Source organism: Bos grunniens, chromosome 7 (genome assembly GCF_055505025.1).
Source record: "Bos grunniens cultivar Pamir isolate PY7600 chromosome 7, Bosgru_T2T1.0, whole genome shotgun sequence".
In the NCBI taxonomy this organism is placed as follows: domain Eukaryota; kingdom Metazoa; phylum Chordata; class Mammalia; order Artiodactyla; family Bovidae; genus Bos; species Bos grunniens.
In genome coordinates, this window is record NC_141171.1 from 98634778 (window position 1) to 98644692 (window position 9915).

Below are 9915 nucleotides of genomic sequence, written 5' to 3' on the forward strand. Positions count from 1 at the left end.
TTTAGATTCAAATGGGAACCTTGAATAGATTCTTGCCTGTGCTTTGGTGTTGGTTAACAATTCCAATTCTACTGGGTATAATAGCTTCATAACAACAGCTCATGTTCCATTTCTTCAGAAGTGTTATGAGTAAAATGATATAAAAGGTAAGTAATGCTTCAATAAATAAAATATTCCCACATTTAAAATATAGATTGATAATGCTACTTTGATCTCTTGTGTATTCACATTAACCATTCTGTGGTCATTTCCTAGTTCCTGAGTAATTGACAAATATTTTTCATCATATATATTTGGTCATTCTTTTGTTTAATGATTTAAAAAGCTTAAATTTTCTTCACGAGTTCCTACATAGTAGAAAAAAATCATGTTTTTCTTTATGGATCTATGAGCTTTTTTTCTAATTTTATTTTTTTTATTGAAATAGATTTGATTTACAATGTTGTATTACTTTGCTCTTTTTCAGAAGTACAGTAACAGAAATTGATTCAGTCATACATACCTGTGTGTGTGTGTGTTTTATATTCATTTCTATTATGGCTTCTCATAGGATACTGAATATAGTTCTCTATGCTATATAGTAGGACCTTGTTGTTTATCCATTCGTATATAATAGCTTATATCTACTAACCCTCACCTCCCATTTCATCTTGGTTCTCTATGAGTCTATTTCTGTTTCGTAAATAGGTTCATTTTGCCATGTTTCAAACTCTACGTATTAGTGATATCATACGGTATTTGTCTTTCTCTCTTTGACTTACTTCACTTATAGGATAATCTCTCGTTACATCCATGTTGCCGCAGATGGCATTATTTTGTTCTTTTTTTTTATGCGGGAGTGGTGTTTCATTGTACATATGCACCATATCTTCTGTAGCCATGCATCTGCCAGTGGATGTTTATGTTTCCATCTTGGCTCTTGTGAACAGTGCTGCTATGAACATAGGGGTGCATGTATCTTTTTGGATTAGAGTTTTGTCTGAATATATGCCAGCAGTGGAATTCCTGGATCATAGGATAATTAAATGTTTAGTTTCCTGAGGAACTTTCATGCTGTTTTCCACAGTGGATGTACCAACTCACATTCTCACCATTTTCTCATCTTCTCCAGCATTGTTATTTATTTGTAGACCTTTTTAATGATGGCCATTGTGACTGGTGTGAGGTGATACCTTTTTGTAGTTTTGATTTGCATTTCTCTGATAATTAGTGATTTGAACATCTTTTCATGTGCCTATTGACCATCTGTATTTCTTCTTTGGAGACATGTCTATTTAGGTCTTCTGCTCATTTTTAATTTTTTTTTGTTTGTTTTTATCTGTTTATTTATTTGAGATGTATGAGCTGTTTGTATATTTTGGAAATTAAGCTTTTATTGGTTGAATTGTTTGCAAATATTTTCTCCCATTCCATACGTTTTCCTTCTGTTTATGGTTTCCTTTGCTGTGCAAAATCTTGTAAGATTGATTGTCTCATTTGTTTATTTTTATTTCTATTGCCTTGGGATACTGACCTAAGAGAACAGTTGTACAGTTTATTTCAGAGAGTATTTTGCCTATGATCTCTTCTAGAAGTTTTATGCTGTTGTGTCTTGTGTTTAAATCTTTAAGCTCTGTGACTTTTAAATAAAAGAAAAATGGAAAAAAATTGAAACAAATCCTAGAAATCTGATGTCTCTCATGATTTGATCAAATTTGCTGAATGCAGTTTTTAATCAGAACCTTTGTTTCAAATGACCATAGTATTCTGTGGGACTAACCAGACAAAAGATATTTAAGAATGAACAAACATTTAATAATTAGAAATGAAATGATCTGTCAGGACTGCTTCTGGTCCTTGGTTCTGTGCATGTGTGGCTTGTATGTGGAGCAACTGATGCTCTGGTGACTGGTGTTAATGTCCATGGTCTGGTGTACCATCTCTCAAATACTGTGTGTCTACAGGGACACGTGGATTTCTAAATGGGCAGTTAGAACAAAACTGAGTTGCCCAACATCCTAAGGAATTTTGATATACCAGACCACGTCACTTGCCTCCTGAGAAATCTGTATGCAGATCAAGAAGTGAGTTAGAACCAGACATGGAACAACAGACTGGTTCTAGATATGTCAAGACTGTATATTGTCACCCTGCTTATTTAACTTATATGCAGAGTCAGTCAGTCAGTCAGTTCAGTCGCTCAGTTGTGTCCGACTCTTTGCGACCCCATGAATCACAGCACGCCAGGCCTCCCTGTCCATCACCAACTCCCAGAGTTCACTCAGACTCATGTCCATTGAGTCGGTGATGCCATCCAGCCATCTCACCCTCTGTTGTCCCCTTCTCCTTCTGCCCCCAATCCCTCCCAGCATCAGAGTCTTTTCCAATGAGTCAACTCTTCGCATGAGGTGGCCAAAAGTACATCATGTTAAATGCCAGGCTGGATGAAGCACAGCTGGAATCAAGATTTCTGGGAGAAACATCAATAACCTCAGATATGCAGATGACACCACCCTTATGGCAGAAAGTGAAGAGGAACTAAAAAGCCTCTTGATGAAAGTGAAAGAAGAGAGTGAAAAAATTGGCTTAAAGCTCAACATTCAGAAAACTAAGATGCAGATGCATGGCATCCAGTCCCATCACTTCATGGTAAATAGATGGGGAAATGTAAACAGTGACAGACTTTATTTTGGGGGGCTCCAAAATCACTGCCGATGGTGACTACAGCCATGAAATTAAAAGATGCTTGCTTCTTGGAAGAAAAGTTAGGACCAACCTAGACAGCACATTCGGAGAAGGCAATGGCAACCCACTCCAGTACTCTTGCCTGGAAAATCCCATGGGTGGAGGACCCTGGTAGGCTGCAGTCCATGGGGTTGCTAAGAGTCAGACACGACTGAGTGACTTCACTTTCACTTTTCACTTTCATGCATTGGAGAAGGCGATGGCAACCTACTCCAGTGTTCTTGCCTGGAGAATCCCAGTGACAGGGGAGCCTGGTAGGCTGCCGTCTCTAGGGTCGCACAGAGTCAGACATGACTAAAGCGACTTAGCAGCAGCAGCAGCAGCAGACAGCAGACTAAAAAGCAGACATTACTTTGCTGACAAAGGTCCATCTAGTCAAAGCTATGGTTTTTCCTGTGGTCATGTATGGATGTGAGAGTTGGACCATGAAGAAAGCTGAGTGCTGAAGAATTGATGCTTTTGAACTGTGGTGTTGGAGAAGACTCTTGAGAGTCCCTTGAACTGCAAGGAGATCTAATCAGTCAGTCCTACAGGAAATCAGTCCCGAATGTTCATTGGAAGGACTGATGCTAAAGCTGAAGCTCCAATAATTTGGCCACCTGATGCTAAGAACTGACTCCTTGGAAAAGACCCTGATGCTGGGAAAGATTGAAGGCAGGAGGAAAAGGGGATGACAGAGGATGAGATGGTTGGGTGGCATCACTGACTCAGTGGACATGAGTTTGAGTAAGCTCTGGGAGTTGGTGATGGACAGGGAGGCCTGGTGTGCTGCAGTCCATTGGGTTGCAAAGACATGACTGAGCAACTGAACTGAACATGACATTATATCTAATTCCCACAAACGTTATAGGGAAATTTTTAGGACATGTCATTATGAAAATTTAGAGAGGAATTTTCAAAAAGTCTAACAGAAGTTATCATAGAAGTTGGGGAAGGGAAGATGAAGGGAAATGCAGGAAAGATTAAAAAGTGTGCTGTTTTCTTGCCATGAATTTCACTGTATACTTTTAGACTTTCATATAGGATTATTGGAGGTAAAGCACTCTTGGAAATTGAATCTTATTTCCAAAAAAATTCAATCTTATTCTTACCATTCATATTCTAAAAACTTATTAGTTAAATATTTTGAAATGTATTAGTATTTAGTGTATGCCAGGTGTCAAACTGTTTTACATGTATTTTCTCATTCAGTCCTTTTAAAGGTCCAACAGTATTAACTCCATTTTGTACATTAGTAAACCAGCAAAGATTGAAGTTTTGGCCAAGATTATCCAGCTAGTAAATCATAGAACAGAAATTTTAACTTTGACATGCCTAACTCTAGTCATACATAGATGTATGAAAATTATTATGCAATTAATATTTACATTAAACCTAACCTTTGAAAATGTTTCTCTTTTATTCAGTTCCACAGCCATAACTGATATTACTATTCACCCGAGGACTCTATATGTTTTCTGGAAGTTTAGTTGTTAATAATCATGGAAAGTAAAGCTGCCAAATATCTAATTCAAGGCACTTGTTTATCCAACACAATTCTTCTTTTATTTTTCATGTATCATTGAATATGTGGTACTAGTATGTGAAACACTTTAAGTCTTTACTGAACAATGTAAAAAGTGTCAGACACAGTCAGCTGCCATTTTTTTTTCCCTTCACATGACTATAGCTTCTTTCCCCTGAACTTTAGCCTACTAATAATTGTATTATTTTCTGCTGTCAAAAGCCTCTATGCTTCCTTTCCTAAAGTGCCAAGGTCACTTTCTCAATTATTTTTGTTTCTCAGTAGGTCATGATTTAGCAAATTCTATTCATATCATATGCAACTAAAGTAATAGCAGGCCTAAATCCCCATATGATGTAATTATACAAAAATGTGGCTAAGTATCATGCTAAGTGTGCACTTTGACCTGAAGAAAACATTTCTGAGGTGTTCTATTCACCTGGAACCTTAAATGAGATGCATCAGAAGTTCCTTAACTAATTGAGAAATGCTTGAATGATCTTTTCTGTTTGACTTCTTCCTCCTGGGACACATTTTACTGATGGGTTGAAAGAGACTGTAGACTCCAATCAGTAAGGTGGAGCATTTTTAGCAAAGGATTTTAAGATTAAAGAATAGTGTCATTGAAATGAACTTCAAAAAGAAAAAACACACAACATGATCAAATATTTAAGCCGAAGATATTTTTAAAGCAGAGAGATAAAATTTATTTAATTAGACTACGCTATTGAAGGAGACAAAATCTCTAGTCTGAAGGCAGAAGAAGGTAGGCTATTACTTTAAGTATTAAAGCATACATACTATAGTTAATGGATGTTCATTTGCCTGGTGACAGGGTAGAAGGAGGACTCTGGTTTCGTGAATTACACGTGGTACAAATTTATAAGTCAGTTCATGGCTGCTATGTCCATGCAAAATCCCCTCACAAGAATTCACACAATCACTTCCTTCTGAGAACTCAGTGAAGATGCAGAAGATCTATGTTTTAATAGAATGGATGATTAGCTTAAATGATTGCTCTATGTTCTGAATAATGTCAGCACCCATTTAGCTTTGAATAGAGAACTCTGGTCCATGGAAAGAAATGCACCCGTGACATTGGCTAGCCGTCTTACAGTGTTGGGTCATAAATACAGTCGGGCCCTTGAGTAAAAACAACTCCAGAAGCAGTGACAGCTAGCAGTTCTAATTAGCATCATCAAATGTGGTATAACTCTGTATTGACTAATTTTATATGCCAAAGGGGGCACAAATTTGAGGACACTCAATTTTTGTTTTCTACAAATACCTTGAGACTGGATTTTTCTCACTGAGTAAGTCCTGAGCCAGATCATACTAAGACAAGCCCCAAACTTGTCAAGCATGGGAATAATAGTCACACGAAGAATATATGTGAACATAAAATAAAGATGCCACAGATAGCTAAAATTAACAAATAATCTCAATCATTTTATGCTCGAATCTTTCAGTGAGTCCTTATGAAGGAGAGAAGTGCTATGAGAGAAGGGGGGTTGGAAGTGTGACTCATCCTATCAAGTTAAGTGAGGGAGGGCTTCAAGAGAAACATTCTTAGGGGCACAGATAGCCAGCAGAATCTTGTTCTTCTGTTAGATTGCTGAGCTTTAATCCGTGTGTTCTCTTGCTGCCATCCTTGCAGTGTAGCAAAGTGAGAAGTCCCTGTGGAGAACTTGAACTGTATACCTGTGATTCTGGAGGCATGATTGAGGATGGCAGCTCCAGATGCAGAGGACTGCAGATGGAGCAGATGGAATGGCAAGGAGAAAGGGGAGGCTTTGCACTACCCTGCCAAACTAAGTTAGGAGAGCATCAGGAAAATCACCTGTAGAAATAAGGAGTGTTCCAAGAAGAGATCAGTATCTTGTTTCTGGGTTGAATATCAATGTATGGGTCAGACTGCTGATATACTCTGTACTGATATGAGCTGGCAGGAAGGTAATGCAAAGTGATACCAGGGCAGAAAAAAAATACTATTGCATGCTGCATTTTTTCAGAAAGTGAAAGTGAAAGTCGCTCAGTTGTGTCCAACTCTTTTCAGCCCCATGGACTGTATAGTCCATGGAATTCTCCAGGCCAGAATACTGGAGTAGCCTTTCCCTTCTCCAGGAGATCTTCCCAACCCAGGGATTGAACCCAGGTCTCACTCATTGCAGGTGAATTCTTTACCAGCTAAGCCACAGGGAAGCCTTTCAGAAGAGGAATCTAAGATGCAGATTAGTATGTTGGTCACTTAGTAGGGATTGTTTTTGGGAGTAACACCTATGGGAGAAAGAGGGAAGGAGGCAGGATTGGGCATTGCAAACCTGACAAAGGCTTCATCTCTGAAGCTGGAAAGATCATCAAAGTTGTTCTGAGTTGAAATGAATGGGCTGGGCCTTTATACCCCTGCACTGACTGATCATTGGGCAGGCTGTTTCTGAAAGAGGTGAGAATTTGGGCAAGATCATTTTTTTTTTCTCAGGTGAGTTAATTCCTAAAGACAGCTGGCAGCTGAGGGCTTTCTTCTGGCTTCATGAAATTGTTGATTTGAAAACTGAGGTCTGGACAGCACATTATGGTGTTCACCATAAAAGCTTTTCTTCTTACAGCTTGGTAGTCCTCAGAGCAAAGGAGGGAGTATTAGTCAGGGTCCTCCAGAGGAAAAGAACAAACAGGATGTATATATGTGTGTGTGTGTATGTGTATATATACATATACACAGATACAATAGGATGTAATTTATATAACATGTAATTATATTTTAATTAGTGCTATAATATATATTATATGTAATATATATTACATAAGTGTAGGCATATAATTATATAAATTATATTTGTATATATTATATGTATAGCATATTTTATATCTTATATATAGATACATATTGAGAGGGGAGCAGGGAAAGACTGATTTTAAGGAGTTAGCTTTATGCAATTATTTAAGATCCATGAACATAACATCTGATCTTCAAATTTAACATTGGTTAGGATTCATGAACAAACTGTAGACTCAGGAAGAGTTTCAAGTTCAAAGAAAACTTGCTGGCAGTATTCCATTTTGTTGAAGAGAAGGCTATGCTAGTGAATGTGTCAGTTGATTAGGTGAGGCCCACCCACACCAGAGGATAATCTGCTTTTCTCCAAGTCTGAATATTTAAATGTTAATCTCACCCAAAAGAAATCTTTACGAAATACCTAGAACGATCTTTAAGAAAATATATGGTCACCATGGCCCAGCCAAGTTGACATTTAAAATTAATCATTACAAGGGTTCTGGACTTCCCTGGTGGCTCATATGGCAAAGAGTCTGCCTGCAGTGTGGGAGAACCAGGCTTGATCCCTGGGTTGGGAAGATCCCCTGGAGAAGGAAATGGTAACCCACTCCTGTGTTCTTGCCTGGAAAATCCCATGGATGGAGGAGCCTGGTAGGTTACAGTCCATGGGGTCACAAAGAGTCAGACACGGCTGAGCAACTATACTTTCTTTTTACAAGGGATCTATATGTGGAAAAAGCTAGTGGAGGTGATGGAATTCCAGTTGAGCTATTTCAATTCCTGAAAGATGATGCTGTGAAAGTGTTGCACTCAATACGTCAGCAAATTTTGAAAACAGCAGTGGCCACAGGACTGGAAAAGGTAAGTTTTCATTCTAATCCCTAAGAAAGGCAATGCCAAAGAGTGCTCAAACTACCACATAATTGCACTCATCTCACACGCTAGTAAAGTGATGCTCAAAATTCTCCAAGCCAGGCTTCAGCAATATGTGAACCGTGAACTTCCAGATGTTCAAGCTGGTTTTAGAAAAGGCAGAGGAACCGGAGATCAAATTGCCAACATCCACTGGATCATGGAAAAAGCAAGAGAGTTCCAGACAAACATCTATTTCTGCTTTATTGAATATGCCAAAGCCTTTGACTGTGTGGATCACAATAAACTGTGGAAAATTCTGAAAGAGATGGGAATACCAGACCACCTGACCTGCCCCTTGAGAAACCTGTATGCAGGTCAGGAAGCAACAGTTAGAACTGGACATGAAACAACAGACTGGTTCCAAATAGGAAGAGGAGTTCGTCAAGGCTGTATATTGTCACACTGTTATTTAACTTAAATGCAGAGTACATCATGAGAAACGCTGGACTGGAAGAAGCACAAGCTGGAATCAAGATTGCTGTGAGAAAGATCAATAACCTCAGATATGCAGATGACACCACCCTTATGGCAGAAAGTGAAGAGGAACTCAAAAGCCTCTTGATGAAAGTGAAAGAGCAGAGTAAAAAAGTTGGCTTAAAGCTCAACATTCAGAAAATGAAGATCATGGCATCCAGTCCCATCACTTCATGGCAAATAGATGGGGAAACAGTGGAAACAGTGTAAGACTTTATTTTTTTGGGCTCCAAAATCACTGCAGATGGTGATTGCAGCCATGAAATTAAAAGACGCTTACTCCTTGGAAGGAAAGTTATGACCAACCTAGATAGCATATTCAAAAACAGAGACATTACTTTGCCAACAAAGGTCTGTCTAGTCAAGGCTATGGTTTTTCCTGTGGTCATGTATGGATGTGAGAGTTGGACTGTGAAGAAGACTGAGCACCGAAGAATTGGTTCTTTTGAACTGTGGTGTTGGAGAAGACTCTTGAGAGTCCCTTGGACTGCAAGGAGATCCAACCAGTCCATTCTGAAGGAGATCAGCCCTGGGATTTCTTTGGAAGGAATGATGCTAAAGCTGAAACTCCAGTACTTTGGCCACCTCATTCGAAGAGTTGACTCATTGGAAAAGACTCTGATGCTGGGAGGGATTGGGGGAAGGAGGAGAAGGGGACAGCAGAGGATGAGATGGCTGGATGACATCACTGACTCGAGGGACGTGAGTCTGAGTGAACTCCAGGAGTTGGTGATGGACAGGGAGGCCTGGCGTGCTGCGATTCATGGGGTTGCAGAGTCGGACACGACTGAGCAACTGAACTGAACTCTATGTGGATCATGGTACATTAAGTCTAAGAATGTGAAACTTTTGACCTTAATAACGTAGTTCCGGAGGTAAACATTTAAAATTAGTCATACTAGTATAAACATAGTATCAACATAATATTTAAAACATTGTTTATTATTATGAAAGTAAAAATGAAGTCTCTCAGTCGTGTCTGACTCTTTTCGACCCCATGGACTGTAGCCTGTACCAGGATTCTCCATCCATGGGATATTCTAGGTAAGAGTACCGAAGTGAGTTGCCATAGTAATAAAAACGTAGGGCTTCCCTGGTATCTCAGTTGGTAAAGAATCTGCCTGCAGTGCAGGAGATCCCGGTTCAATCCCTGGATTGGAAAGATACCCTGGAGAAGGAAATGGCAAACCACTCCAGTGTTCTTGCCTGGAAAATCCTGTGGATAGAGGAATTATAAATAAGTAATAAAAAAGTAGACAAACTTCAGCTATTTGTCTGAAGTAAATCTTCATATTTATACATGTACCACACCTATCTGTAATCTTTTAGAACATGGGAAAGAAGTTTTCTTTTTGCTGCTGCTGCTGCAGCCATAAGTATACTCACTCTTCAGAAGACGTTTGCCTCCAGTGTCTTGCTGCTGCTGCTGCTGCTGCTAAGTCACTTCAGTCGTGTCCGACTCTGTGTGACCCCACAGATGGCAGCCCACCAGGCTCCCCCGTCCCTGGGATTCTCCAGGCAAGAA

The 9915-nt window shown here is 39.3% G+C and overlaps 1 long non-coding RNA gene across 3 annotated transcripts in view; it reads left to right on the forward strand.

The window, feature by feature from the left end:
* The window catches only part of LOC147370026 (uncharacterized), a 253950-nt gene that overhangs the window by 182224 nt on the left and 61811 nt on the right, over positions 1-9915 (forward strand). The gene's annotated exons all lie outside the window — the stretch shown is intronic.